This window comes from Natrix helvetica (genome assembly GCF_964273705.1).
Source record: "Natrix helvetica genome assembly, chromosome: W".
Taxonomy (NCBI): domain Eukaryota; kingdom Metazoa; phylum Chordata; class Lepidosauria; order Squamata; family Natricidae; genus Natrix; species Natrix helvetica.
Window position 1 is genome coordinate 11,995,875 of NC_138555.1, and position 15,740 is coordinate 12,011,614.

The following is a 15,740-nucleotide window of genomic DNA, read 5'->3' on the forward strand; positions in this document are numbered from 1 at the left end:
TATAGATATTATTCACGATCAGATACAGAACTTTTTGAACCGTATTTCCAGGGAGATAAGGCCCAATGATTTTGTACAATTGCGGATGGATGCTGAGGAATTAGGCAGACCCCTATTTAGTGTTAGGAGATGGCTGGAGGACTTAAATGCTGACCAATTCCTTAGTTATGTAGAGAATTTATTACAGAGCAACGTTGAACTCTTGTGGAGGAATTCTTTGGAATTTACAGCCACAATTGTGAAGAACCACCAGGGTGGAGGCCTTAGGAAATTAGGATCAGTACTATTCAGTAAGGTGTTGGAGAAGAAAAGACAGCACCTGATTGATTTCAATGTGGAGGGTATGTTTCTGTGTTTTGCAGGCAGCCTGTTGACATTGTTAGACAATGGGACATCCACTAAACAAGAAATTATTACCAGAGCTGTGGACCTGCATAACGCTCTTGGTCTTTCTACTGACCACATAATTGATTTTTCACAGATACACTTATTCGAGGACTACTTTGGTATAACTATAAAGGTCGTGTTCTATCATGAGGGGGGTTGGAGGTTTTTTGTAACAGGAGGGTCCCTGGATGTAAGAGTTGAGTTTATGTTGTTACACGACAGTCATTACTATGGTGTAAAAAATATAAAAGGTTTCATGGGTGCACGGTACTTCTGCAAGCTGTGTCACACAGCCTATCACCACAAATGTAGACATGATTGTCAATATTTTTGTCGAGCCTGCACAGGTTCAGAATGTCGGGAATTGCCAGGCGGGAGGGTGTGGTGTCAAACTGCTTTGCAGGTCTAAGTCATGTCTTGAAAGGCATGAACAGCAGGCTTTGGAAGGAAAAATTAGTTGCAATGCTAATGTATTTTGTTCCAGGTGTGGCATCTATGTGCCTGTCCCCCATGACGAATGTAAGAAGATGACGTGTAGGCAGTGTGATACCAAAGTAGATAGCCTGGCAAATCACTTATGTTTTCTGAAAGGGCTTTACAAACCAAATATTGGCAACCGTTACATTGTTTATGATTTTGAATGTTGTCAAGAAACAGGAACACACATACCAAATTATGTGTACGCTATGGACATGCTGGATTGCGGGGAAGTTAGGAAGTGGGAATGGTCGGGGTTTAAATGTCTGGAAGAATTTGTGAAAACGTTTGTGCAGCCTAAGTTTAGTGAGACCACATTCATAGCCCACAACTCCAAGAGTTATGATGGTTACCTAATCCTCAGACAGTTGATTCGTGAAAAAGTGAAGGTGCAACTCTTAACCTAAGGAGGCAAACTGCTATGCATAACCCTGCCTATCTTTCATATACGTTTTATTGACAGCCTTTCTTTTTTACCAATGAAGCTTAGTAAAATGCCAAAAGCTATGGGTTTTCAAGGTTCCAAGGGTTATTTCCCTCATTTGTTCAACACCGCAGAGAACCAAGATTATGTTGGAACTTTGCCAGAAGCCAGGTACTATAGTCCTGACACCATGATGCCTGCTGAGAGAGAAGAATTTGAGAAATGGTATGCGGCGAATAGGGACACAGCATTTAACCTCACAAAAGAGCTTGCGTACTATTGCAAACAGGATGTGAAAATATTACGGATGGCTTGCAATAGGTTTAGGGAACAAGTCATGGAAATGACAAGTAGAGAACGTTTCACAGGGAAGGGTGGAGATATTCTTGAAGAGAGAGAAATTCGCTGCATTGACCCTTTCCAGTACATAACATTAGCATCTATTTGTATGGCGCAGTATCGATTCATGTTTTTAAAGAAGGATACCATAGCACTAGCACCTCTAGACAACTACCAGAAGAGCAAGAAAAGCTTTTCTGCATGCTCTATACAGTGGCTGATGTATATAGAACATACAGAGGGGATCAACATCCAGCATGCCCTGCAAGGGGGTGAAAAGCAAGTAGGTATTTACTTTTTGGATGGTTTTGCTGTCATAAATGGGGTACCTACAGCGTTTGAATTTTATGGTTGTTTTTTTCACGGGTGCCCTACATGCTACAGACCCCAGGAGTTCAATATTCTGCTTGATCAACCTACGGCATGTTGTATGCTCGTACTAGGGCTAGAGAAGATTACCTACATAGTTTAGGGTTTGTAGTACGAAGCATCTGGGAACATGAATGGAATTATCTGTTGAAGGGTGATGGTTGTTTGAAGCGATTTCTAACAGATAGTAAACTCCCAATGCCCTTGAATCCCAGAGATGCCTTTTTTGGGGGTAGAACAAATGCCACATGCTTGTACTATAAACCAAAACAGGGGGAACAAATCTTGTATTATGATTTTACAAGTTTATATCCCTTTGTGAACAAGAACAAGGTTTATCCGATAGGGCACCCAGAAATAATATACCAAAACTTTGGGGATATAAAACAGTATTTTGGATTTGCAAAAGTTAAAGTGTACACGCCGAGAGGTCTATACTTTCCAGTACTGCCACATAAGTCAAAGGGAAAATTAATGTTTAGCTTGTGTGTGACCTGTACAAAACAGCAACAAGTCACCGAGTGCCTCCACAATGATGAAGAAAGAGCCCTAACCGGCACATGGTGTACTGTAGAATTGAATGTGGCTGTGGAGAAAGGCTACAGAATTGCAGAGATCTACGAAGTTTGGCATTTTGAAAGGAAGACAAAAAACTTGTTTTCAGGATATATTAACATGCATCTCCATCAAAAACAGGAGGCTAGTGGATATCCCGATTGGTGCAAAACAGAGGAAGATAAAGAGTGTTATGTTCGGGATTATGAAAAGAAGGAGGGGGTCCGTTTACGCAGGGAACATATTGAAGTCAATCCTGCTAAAAGACAGATCGCTAAACTGTTTTTAAACTCATTGTGGGGTAAATTTGGACAGAGTACCAATCACATGACAACCTCGGTGGTGACAGAACCTGAGGAATTATTTCAGTATCTTTTTGTTCCCTATTACGAAGTGTCATCCTGTGAATTTGTGGATGATGAAGCGGCCGTTGTAACATGGAAAACCGCCAAAAATCAACCTACCAAGTCAACATGCACAAATGTGTTCATTGCCAGTTTTACAACTGTTTATGCAAGGTTAGAATTATACAGGTTATTGGAACGCCTGGGGGACAGATGTCTCTATCACGATACCGATTCTGTCATTTTTATTAGCAGAGAGGGGGCGTGGTCACCATCGTTAGGTGATTATTTAGGAGAGTTGATGAGTGAGATTCCGCCAAACACATCAATTACGGAGTTTGCAGCAGTTGGGCCAAAGACCCACGGGTATGCTTTGTCAAACGGGACAACTGTGTTAAAGGTGAAGGGGATAACGTTAAATAGTGCCAACTGTGTTAAGGTTAACTTTGAAAGTCTGAAAGAGCTGATTGATGATTATTGCCTAACAGGGGGCGAGGAAAAGAAAGAGATTCAGGTACAACAGCCTGGAATTGTTAGGATTAAGAAACAGTGGGCGTTGGAAACACGGGTGCTCAGGAAAACTCTAAAAGTTGTTTATAATAAAAGGGTACTCAATACTGAGGATTATTGTACGCTACCTTACGGCTATTAAGTATGATGAAAAGCAGTGCACAGTTTGTACATCCTTTCTCATGTATTATAAGTGGTCCTTCCAATTCTGGAATATCTTATTTTATAAAACAAATGTTAGAACATGGTGAACATGTATTATCTGAAATGCCTCAAAACATTGTATGGTTTTATAACTGTTGGCAACCTCTGTACAAAGAATTGCTTAATAAATTTCCTAATATTAAATTTATGGAGGGCCTTCCGGACTCTTTTGAAGATGCTGACTTGTTTCCACCAAATCAGACCAATTTAGCGGTGGTAGACGATCTCATGGCATCTGCTGGTGAAAGCGATCAAATAGAGAAAGCTTTTACACAGTATGTTCATCACAAAAATCTTAGCATTATCCTCATACTTCAAAACCTGTTTTTTCAAGGTAAGAAAATGAGAACAATAACGCTAAATGCAAAATATATGGTTCTGTTCCGATGCCCCCGTGACCAGATGCAAATGGTCACCTTGGCACGTCAAATGTATCCGTCTAACATGAGATTCTTTTTAGAAGTGTTCCAAGATGCGACTAGCAAACCGCATGGTTATCTTTTAGTTGACCTACAGTATCTGCCACTACTCCAGAAAACTTTAGGCTGAGAACTGGGATCTATCCGCCTGATTGGCCAGTAGTTTATACTATCAAAAAGAAGGGCAAAAAGTAGCTGTTGTAACTGGAGAGCTCACAGTTTATCCAGAATGTCTGAGAGGGTGCGCAGAAATTGGGGGCTTTTAAAAATCTTAGTAAAGGCAGGACCAAAACAGAGAAAGGCCATCTTATGCAATGCTAATAACGACCTGGTGAGGGCCATTGCTGAAATAGCTCTGAACACTTTAAAAGGTAACCTACTTCTGAAGCCCTCACAATATCAAAATTTAAAGAGAAAGAAAGACTGTATTAAAAAGCTGAGTGATAGTAAGCTCTCCCTGAAAAAGAAGAAACAGGTTATTCTTCAGTCAGGGGGTTTTATAGCTCCGTTATTGGGCGCTGCTATACCATTGCTGACTAGTCTATTAGCCCGGTAAACATGGAATACGCAGAGAAAATGTATTTGGTGCCAAGGCATCAGATGGAACAGTTACACGGATGGACGCCTACAATAGGTACTACAGCCGTTAGCCGATTGGATGATGATATGAGGACCATTCTTCAGAGAACCGATATAAGCGAGGATGACAAGATAAAACTGTACAACTCAGTGTTGCAGAGATTTCTAAGGTTGACCAGACAAAATGACTCTGAGAAAGACATTCTGAAACTTATTCAATCTCCAGAAACATTTAAACAAGAAACTGTTGTACCAGATCCTGTGCCACCACACTCCACTACGGACCCTACAACGCAAGAGATATTAGAGGGCTTGAGCACACGTTACAAGAAAAACACCTCTCTTTTGTTGAACAAAATGAAACAGCATCAAGACATTTTGGGGTGGGATGATTACGGAACCGTTTTAATAATACATACAATAGTAGAGTTGGAAGGGACCTTGGAGGTCTTCTAGTCCAACCCCCTGCCTAGGCAGGAAACCCTATACCGTTTCAGGCAAATGGCTATCCAACATCTTCTTAAACACTTCCAGTGTTGGGGCATTCACAACTTCTGGAGGCAAGCTGTTCCACTGATTAATTGTTCTCACTGTCAGGAAATTTCTCCTCAGTTCTAAGTTGCTTCTCTCCTTGATTAGTTTCCACCCATTGCTTCTTGTTCTACCCTCAGGTGCCTTGGAAAATAGTTTGACTCCCTCTTCTTTGTGGCAACCCCTGAGATATTGGAACACTGCTATCATGTCTCCCCTAGTCCTTCTTTCTCTTAAGCTAAATATACCCAGTTCCTGCAACCGTTCCTCATATGTTTTAGTCTCCAGTCCCCTAATCATCTTTGTTGCTCTTCTCTGCACTCTTTCTAGAGTCTCCACATCTTTTTTACATCGTGGTGACCAGAACTGAATGCAGTATTCCAAGTGTGGCCTCACCAAGGCATTATAAAGTGGTATTAACACTTCACGTGATCTTGATTCTATCCCTCTGTTTATGCAGCCTAGGACTGCGTTGGCTTTTTTGGCAAGGGTTTTATACAAGGGTACAAGGGTTCCTGGCACTAACATTGTAGACCTGGTCAAAGGGGTCTCTCAACAACGTTCACGTACTGCGAAATATTATCCTAAGGGCTGGAACGAGTTTATGTCAGCTATGGCAGAGATGAACGTACCAACGGTCTTGCTAGGTTCTAACGTTGTTAAAGAACAGCTTGAAAAGCTGAAAGAGGCAGGTACTTTTAAGGATGTAAGTTCTACAAAATCACCGTCTGCTATATCTGCGCCTAGTGTGGGCTCTATGTCAGATCCTAAAAATGTTCTAAATTTTGGTGACTGGCTCCATTTGTGAATAAATAAAACACTGTAAAACATGCAATACTTTTAATGTTTTGTGTTTATTTTACAATTTGCCATACGTTTGCATACAATGGTATTGGTTACACGTCACGGTACTTCTTCCAGACTTCATAGTTACTACAAACTGTTTCACCATTTGATCATTTTTAACATCCTTTTCAGAGTATAGCTTCAAAATATCTTCGTAAGGTATGCCTCTCATGCGCTTAATTAGATAAAACAAGCAATGCTGACCACAGGTTATTGCCAGGGGATGCTGCAGTTGAAGAGTTTGGTAGGTGTACTTCTTAGCTTGCAGTTCTAAAAACCTCACGATGTCAGCGGGAAAGTCAGGGTTGTCTGGTGCCCTTCCGTAGGAGTCAAAAAATTTCTCCATAGCTGTGAATTGGAAAGTAGAATGCTAACCAGTGCCCCCCCGGCAAAGTCCTTGGGTGCGTGTTCACAATCACCCCAAAAGGCCTCTTTGAGATTTTTCTCATGGGTAACAAATCACTGGGGTACACGCCTAGAAAGAGAGCACTACCAGACAGCACCCTTAGTATCTGTATGGTGTCCATTCTCACATATAATCAAACAAAACATTCCTTGTGTGGCTTATTTCAATAAGATTTTCAAAGATTGCATAGAGTATCATGTTGACGGTATTGGGAAGGGGCACAGCAAATCTAATTTCTGCCCTCAGGTTGCCGTTCTTGATCAGGGAATAGTGCTCTGAACACCCTTGATCAGGACTCAAATCAAAACAATATAACGTATAACCGTTGTTAAACTCCTCACGGTTAATCAGCACAGAACGGTCTTTCATGGATTTGCCAGAAGTCTGTAACAATTGCATATATTCTCTCACAAAAAGATTATGTTCATAATCAGGTTGAAGAGGCTTAGCAGGAATTTGCTCACCATCACAATACAGAGCACAAAAGTTGACATTATAGTGTTGAAAATTGAAAGGATTTCTTTCATAATTACCGCTAAATGCAGCGTTGTCCACGAAGCCAATCACTAACTGTTTAGGTAACTGTCCTAGAAATAGGTTTTCCTGATTACACACAAGACTACCTGCAGGAATGCTGTAAACCTTCATGCCTACACGATCAATAGGGTATTTGGCGTTGGAGGTAAGCAGCGCCTCCGCATGGCCCAACCGTACACCGGGGGATACTTCTACACGCTTTACAAAGAGAGACGCACCCAGGATCTGTACTTTGTAATTTTCATTACCCTCTCTCATCAGACAGAACTCGTTTTTACTTCTTGAGAGTTTAATGCTCACATCCACACCATTAATCAATAACTTGTCTTAAAAAAATAGATCACTATGCAATGGTCCTAGGAGATCCCATTTACGGCTTCCAGCTGTGTGTCTAGCTCTCGCTCTGAATCCAGAGTTACCCGCGGCAGTCAGCAAGGTGTTCTCCATGAGCGTCGCATCGTCCTTGTAAAACCCCCCCGCTGAAAATTGGGTGCCCAATGCGTCACCACCATAGTTCAGAATAAGTTCAATAAGGGCCCTGTATGCATAGCAGTGGTGACTCTGTGTAATCACACGATCACCTAACGTAACATCAACCTGATTGAACAATGATGCTATGGGATAATTGACAAGGCTCACTCTTGCACCATCGTCGATATCCGTGCCATCCGCCTTTACAATCTTGCATCTCACATACAGCAGAGTATTGTTTAAATCGGTGTAATGCTCGCCGTGCCCCGTTATAAAAAATTCCAAGGGGGCATTTGGTGTCAGCGCTGATAAAGGGGGAATCTCGATGTACGTGCAGTTTTCAATGCTTGTTTGCGTAGGTGCCAATTGAAAAAGGTCTAGCTCTGATTTGACACATTCCTCTGAAGCCTCATGGATAAAGGCCATTTTATCTTAGAAGATGTTCTGTTTGTCACTGCGCTTCCTTCCTTGTGAACGCTTCCTCTTTGTATGACGTGGCTTTTTCACAACCTTCCTCTTTTTAGGAGGCATAGGTGGTCCTACAGAATGTTTCTTCCTGATTACAGCCATACCGGAACCCTCCTGTCCAACCCCGACAACACATGATACAAGCCGTTCTGACACATCCCTGACAATGTTATTAGCAGCCGCTTTCATATGAGGTTTAATGATTTTTAGTCCTCTCCTCAGTAAAGGCATCGCCTTTCGAAAAAGTCCCCGGAACAGGCCCCCTATACCTGTATCGTACATAATGGGGGTTCCTCGAAAACCCAGTAGCCCGTTTCCCGCCTGTGCCCTGTAGTAGTCTACATAGGCTTGAGGGCTCCCGCACCTCTTTATCACGACCATCCTTCACTTTTCTGAGGCCTGAAATGAAGCTTAGCAATGACCTTACCATGGTTAAAAGCTATGTTTTCATTCTGGTCCGTTTTGATTTCTACAGTAATCGTGTCAATGTAATGTTTGTTGATGGTTACATAATGCGGTTGGTCATAGGTTGTTGTGATTATTTCATTGTCCCTACCCCATACAGGTAGACATCGTAATAACGGTACGTAATAGTCCCCCACTATCTGAGGACACACGATATCTGTATAAATATACAGAGTGTTGAACCCCGCTGTAATGTCCACATCAAAGTCGCTTTTTTTGGTACGCACATGTGGCTGTAGTCCTAATACCCGGCCAAGTCCTTCGGTGACTAGTATGCTATAGGGCCCGGCCCCTTTAATTCTGATTTACCGTTCAATTGTGTCATACTTCATGATCACCTGTGGTGGTTCTCCAGATTACGCCATACTCTTGTTCATATGCTTCATCACTTGCTGTATGTTTGAATAGTGACCGGCTTTAAAAGAAAAATGCCATTTTTTTCTCTCATTGGCGATTTCAAAATATTTGTTTGCATTTATTGTATTCCAAGTGTGTGGATATTGTAACTCCACCAATCCTACTTCCCATGACCCCTGCAACTCTAACACTTTTGCTAACCTTACAGTAAAGTTAGAACTTTGGTTGTTTGGAAACGCTACCGATGATGCGTTGCTGGGTAGTGTAATATAGAAACCAGCCATGTCAAAGATGGTGCACTTCGCGCTCTTTAATCCAACTGTTAAACTTCTCTGGCCATCCAGCCCATTTAACTAGGAATTCTCTTTGTTTACCCCTCCCTCTTTTCCGGACTATTTTTTCAATTCTATAGACACGGTCTTGATCATTAGATATCTTTTGCATCTCTTTTGGGTAGAAAGTACCCTGGACGACATCCTCTGCATAATCCATTAATCTATATACAGTTCTTTTACCTCTTGGTACCTGTTCTTTGACAATAAATATTTCATCTGTAAAGGTTTGGTGATAACCCTTTTCAAACTTGTCCTTTAGTCTGGATATCCTAACATGATCCCCCACCTTAAAGTTTTTAAACTTTCCATCCACTTTTAAACTTCTTCCATATAGACGTAGCCAAATGTCTTTTTCATTAGAACTGTTTACCGTATTGGGGGCCGTCTGGATACTCTTATGGTACGAGCTATTGTACCCCTGCATGAGAGCTGGTAAAACGTCCACATACCGGTGAGTATTTTTAGCTGTAAAATATCTCCAGATTTTATTTTTCAGAGTGCGATTAAATCTCTCTATAACAGCAGCTTCAGTTTCACTGTGCGTCACAAAATGATGTATGCCATAACGTCCCAAAAGCGTCTTCAGAGGCTTGTTTAAGAATTCTTTTCCAGCATCTGACTGTAACTTTCTAGGAGCCCTACCAGTTTGGAAGATGCTCTGAAAAGCATCGGCAACCCCCCGTCCTGTCTTATCAAATAAACAGACTGCCCAGGCATATTTGGATAGTACATCAATAACTGTTAAAATAAATTTCATGCCATTGTTTTCAAAGGCAAATCCTGATAAAGCCACAAGGTCCGCTTGCCACTGACAGTCCATGCAAGAAACTATTGTTGCATTCCTAGGAAACTTAATTCTTGTGGGTTTATGAAGGGTATAGGCATCTTGTCCGGAGAGCCATGTCTTGACCTGTTTCAATGTTAATTTTTTAATGCTCTTCCGCCCTGCTTTAAATAGTGAATTTGCACCCCCATAGCTGCCCGTACTTTCTGGTCTATAATACAATTCCTTCAGTACATTTTAATACTTCATTCTGCACCGTTAACCCGCGTAATAAAACACACTTTGCTCTTTAGCATAAACCTTTTATTTGTAATTTACAATATGGTCACACCATCTTTGTCAGCAGTATAATAACCTTCATCAGAGCTATCATAATAGTAATCATCCTCATCATCTTCATCTTCAAACTCTGTAGTTGCCGTACAGATACAATCAATACCTCCACACGCGCATCCTACATTGCCGTTATCTTTGTTTGAAAGAAACCTATTACCAGCCACTGGTAAACAAATGGGGTAATCACGACTCTTCATAATTGCTCCTTTAACATCACCATTAATATCCTCAGGGCAAGTGCGGGTAACACACAGTGTAGGGCTCCGACAATTCAGACAGTTCTCTGCAGATTCTTCCTCCCTTGCATTACTTCTTAAAGTCATGTCATGGTTATATCCAGGAACCGCCTCTGTTTAAATATAAAAAAATATCCCGTTACTAAAGCGAGCCTCTGTTCTCCCCATTACCACCCTCCCTTTATCATATACAATTATCATCAGTACACTTAGTAAAAAGTCTATTTAGTTTTTTCATTTACCTCTGCAACCCTCTGCAGATTCTTCATCGCTTGATATGCTTGTTATTAAGGAGACCGTCTTGTTATAGTCACATCCCAGAACAAACCCTGGAAAAATATATTAATTCATTACCTATCACTGTGATACACAGTTTATCCCCGGTATAACTCCACACCGCCCATTGAATATATAAATGATATTTTACTTACAACTTCCAGTTGCCTGTTCCTGTGATAAATTGTTTCTCTTAGCCATTACAGGGCCCTTGCGACAACATACATCTAGGCCTGCACCGTCTTCACAGTCCTTCACGTTACAACAGGCCAGCCGACATCCAAACAAAATAGGTCTGAAGAACTCTAGCTCATCAGCAAACGCTGTACAACATATTTTATGGCAATCTTTCAAAAGAGGCCTTCCCTCGGGCCATGGCGTAGAAGGATCTGCAAACCTTTTATTATTCCCTTTGTCAGACTCCATGTTGAGCTCTAAGAGGCCTGCGTCTTAAGCAGCTAAACAACACCCTTGCCCCTCTTTTTATTCCCGGCCTGTTCCTGGACCTCAATACGTCTTAGTCATGGGCCTCGCATGTGTTATCTCTGTCTCTGTACCTACTGCGCATGTCCACCAGACTCCACCCCACCCCTTCTCCGGGGACATGCCTCGACATGTTCTTGTGTAGTTTATACATCCTGTTCTGTGTAAAAAAGCTGACATTCTTAGGATGCCAATATTCTCATGCAGACAGCCCCCCTCCACCCCCCTACCTCCTCCCTCATAGAGTCATCTTCCTCATTCCTTTTGCTACCACCCCTGTAAAGTAGATAATACACATACAAGCAAGTTGTTTTTTTTCTTTTGCAAATATAGTATTTTATTTTTACATCTCTGTAAAACCCTTCTTTTGCTTCCCTCCTTGTAAAGTAGATAGCAAACATACAAGCAAGTTGGTTTTTTCTTTTGCAAATATAGTATTTTATTTTTACATCTCTGTAAAACCCTTCTTTTGCTTCCCTCCTTGTAAAGTAGATAACAAACATACAAGCAAGTTGGTTTTTTCTTTTGCAAATATAGTATTTTATTTTTTACAGCTCTGTAAAATCCCCCCATATTACGGTTCTCTTACTTTGCTTTGATATTGCTTTCTAACCCCGTCTGTGTAAAAAGCAGAGTTTTGAGAAGCCTTTATTCTCATGCTAACAGTTCCCAATCCTCTCTCCCCCCACAGATCCCGTTTCCTCATTCACTTTGTCTCCGTCCTTGTAAAACGGTTAACTCACATAAAAGAAAAGCGGTTCTTTCTTTTGCAAATATAGTGTTTTTCTTTTTACATCTCCGTGAAGCAGAGCAACAAATGCCATTGATTGTTGCTGTCATACTTCGGCTCTACAATTATGGACCAATGAGAAGCTTCTCTGTCGAATGATTACTACGCCACAATTATTCATGCTGAAAGGGATTGTGGGTCTGCCATGATTGTTGTTACAGTGAACCCGTTTGAAGGGCCACTGGTGCCACAACGGGTGGGCGCGTGTTTTTTTTTACATCTGTGCTACCGAGAGAGTAGGGTTTTGCATCGTTGAGGTTTGTCTCGCTGTGACATTAAAGTATATCCTTTAAAAAGGAGTTCAGGGAGGTCTGACGGATATGACGTTATAAACCTCCAAGGTAAGGGGGGTTTGGGAAGGGCGGAGGGAGGGAGGGGTGAGGGGGTGGGGGTTAGGGGGTGGGGGTTACCCTGTAAACAAAACACGTCACAAAGGGGGTGGAACCATAACATAAATATGTCACAAAAGGGGTGGGGCTAAAACATAAACAATAACAAAGAGGCGGGGCTAAATACTCGAAAATTCGGTATGTACTCCTTACTACTGATAAGTCTAATTAACCATGCCGAGGAAGAAAAAAAAAAAGGCAGAGATGAAGCGCATTCAGAGGGATCCCTTCCCTCTGACACAGAAGTGGAGGATTTCTCAAGCTGGCTTCCAAAGCACCAAATTTCTTCAACAGCCGGGCCAAAAGAAGAATCTGCTGTGGGGGCAACGTTTCAACAAGAGGGAACCATCCCAGGACAGAGGTCAGTTATTTTTACTTCTGATTATGCACGTTCCCAAATATCTCCAAAAGATTATGAAACGCTCGGGGCTAAACCAAAGCGTTCCACGTTGCCAGAGCAAATTCACTCCCAAACTCTTGGAGATTATGAAACAATTGATGTCTGGCCAAACCCCTCGCAGCAATGGCCGGCAGAGAAAATTCACCCCCACGCAGAAAGTGAAACTTATGAATCCTTCTCAGGCCCTGGGGAAGATATGAAAAGCTATCGTGGCCGGATAGACTTTTTTGAACAACAGGTTCAAAACTATGAAAGATTAGAGGCAAGTAGGAGGGGTTTGCCCATTTCCAAAATGTCTGAGGACACCATCTTGCCTTCTTGTCCACAACCTAAGACACACCCCCTAGAGGACATTGCCTCAGGTGAATCAGAACAGAGAGATATGTACACGTCACCGAGGTCACGTGATCTTCTTTGTTCTTCAGATTCTGCCACGCACAAAGGTCTGTTACAGCTGAAAAGTGATGCTGCACTGCCATTTCCTGGCGGAAATATTTTAATGCAGAGAGCAGATATGCATGTTACATCTGTAGCTCGTCCAGATGTCCAATCTGCAATGCAACAAATGCCTCCAAAGGTTAAATCTTCAACTCCCCCTGGTGGTGTTGGATTTTCCCTAGATGGAACAAAGCAAAAATTAATGAGGCAAAGGCAAATGCCAGCCTCTCAAGCAAGCCAATTTAATGTTGCTCCTCAAGCACCAATGGCAAATGTAACACAGAGACCACACGTCACGTTACAGCGCCCCCTGGTTCAACAACCAGCTTTTCAACCTGCACAGCAAGTTGTTCAAATGCATATCCCTCAGCAGGCATTTTCTGTCACTCCTTTGACTGGTGAGTCAAAATTAAAGGAGTCAGGACAGAATTATAAAGCCTGGGTCAGTGAGATTGCACTCTTGCTTCGCAGAGAAGGTACCCATTGTATGGTTTTTAATCCTCCTGCCCAACCATGGACTCCTGCAATAAGAGACCTAGTAGTCTGGGCTTGTACAACATTGTTGATGTCCATGGATACTGAACTGCAGGTTACCTTTCCACCTGATGCAACAGCCCAACAAATTTGGGCTATTTTGGAAGATTGCTACAGGCCCATTTCAATTGAATCTTCATGTTTGCTCATGTCTGAGTTCCATGGTTCGAAGTTGAAACCTGGTGAACGAATTGGTGGACATTTGACCAAACTGAAAAGAATGAGAAGTGAATTGAGAGAAAGTGTCCATGTTATTAATGATATCCAAATGATCAGCATCATCATTAACTCATTGAATTATGAATGGAAAGATGTCATTGCAAAGATTAACTACGTGCCCATTGCTCAACGCACAGTTAATCATATATGTAGACTTAATTGAGGAGGAAGCTATTAAATTATCATTTGAACCTTCCTGAAGCTAGGATTGGAGCTGCTGGAGAGAAGGCGGGGTGAGTCACAGAGACAAAGACACTGAGGTGGGGGCCCTTAAACTCCATATCATTTGAACCTTCCTGAAGCTAGGATTGGAGCTGCTGGAGAGAAGGCGGGGTGAGTCACAGAGACAAAGACACTGAGGTGGGGGCCCTTAAACTCCATATCATTTGAACCTTCCTGAAGCTAGGATTGGAGCTGCTGGAGAGAAGGCGGGGTGAGTCACAGAGACAAAGACACTGAGGTGGGGGCCCTTAAACTCCATATCATTTGAACCTTCCTGAAGCTAGGATTGGAGCTGCTGGAGAGAAGGCGGGGTGAGTCACAGAGACAAAGACACTGAGGTGGGGGCCCTTAAACTCCATATCATTTGAACCTTCCTGAAGCTAGGATTGGAGCTGCTGGAGAGAAAGCGGGGTGAGTCACAGAGACAAAGACACTGAGGTGGGGGCCCTTAAACTCCATATCATTTGAACCTTCCTGAAGCTAGGATTGGAGCTGCTGGAGAGAAGGCGGGGTGAGTCACAGAGACAAAGACACTGAGGTGGGGGCCCTTAAACTCCATATCATTTGAACCTTCCTGAAGCTAGGATTGGAGCTGCTGGAGAGAAGGCAGGGTGAGTCACAGAGACAAAGACACTGAGGTGGGGGCCCTTAAACTCCATATCATTTGAACCTTCCTGAAGCTAGGATTGGAGCTGCTGGAGAGAAGGCGGGGTGAGTCACAGAGACAAAGAGAGACTGAGGTGCGGGCCTTTATAGCCTTTATAGAATCATATATCTATAAACCAAAATAGCAATAACACATTCTGGATTAGTGTGCTTGAGATTGTGATTTTATTTTATTTCAAAATGACTGGCTTAGTTCAATGTAATAGCTGTTTTGCACCTGTCTTTCGCAGTACTCTTTTCAAATTTGGATACTGTCCCCTTTGTAAACAAATTACGAGTCTACATGGGCAGATTACCTATCTAGAATCTGTAATCTGTGCTCTCCAAGCAGAAACTAGGTGTCTACGTCAGCCATTCCACTCTATGGCGAAGCCACACTATCAGCCCCCTCTACCACAAAGATCTTGCAGGAGAAGAGCTGTCTGGACAACTGTGGGATCTGGCAGGTTGAGAGCTGTGAACCATAAACACAAAGCTTTTGCTGTGACCCAGCAAAACAGATATAGTGCCCTTGCTGACCTTAATGGGGACACTAAAGAGATAGGTCAAGGCAGTTGTGATAATGATGACTCAAATAAGCAGGGGATCGTGGTCCAAAACGAAGAACTTTCTTCGGAAAGGCGAAAAGGGGAACCAGGTATCACACATCAGTCGCAGAAGAAGATCAAGGTATGTAAAAAGAGAAGTCACCTTCTGGTTGGTGATTCAATCGTAAGAGATGTTAATTTAGGAGAGGATATGGAGGTTTTAAAAGAGGTCAGGTGTCTGCCAGGTGCTACTGCCAGCAGAGACAAGAGGCGTATTCTTAAGATAGTCAAGAATGCAAGTAAGGACTGTGACGTTGATGCTATTATACATCTTGGCACTAATAATCTATCCCAGAAAGATGTACTTTCTGTGCAGAATGATTTCCAGAACTTGGGGTATGAACTTAATAGTATAGG

At 42.3% G+C, this 15,740-nt stretch overlaps 1 long non-coding RNA gene across 1 annotated transcript; it reads right to left on the bottom strand.

Moving 5' to 3' along the window:
* Nucleotides 1-10,153: 10,153 nt before the first annotated feature.
* LOC309400449 lies at nucleotides 10,154-11,225 on the bottom strand. The gene is made up of 3 exons (XR_014176659.1): nucleotides 10,811-11,225; nucleotides 10,622-10,708; nucleotides 10,154-10,492 (listed from the first exon to the last, which is right to left on the bottom strand). It is a non-coding gene; the product is annotated as an uncharacterized lncRNA (long non-coding RNA).
* Nucleotides 11,226-15,740: the final 4,515 nt, after the last annotated feature.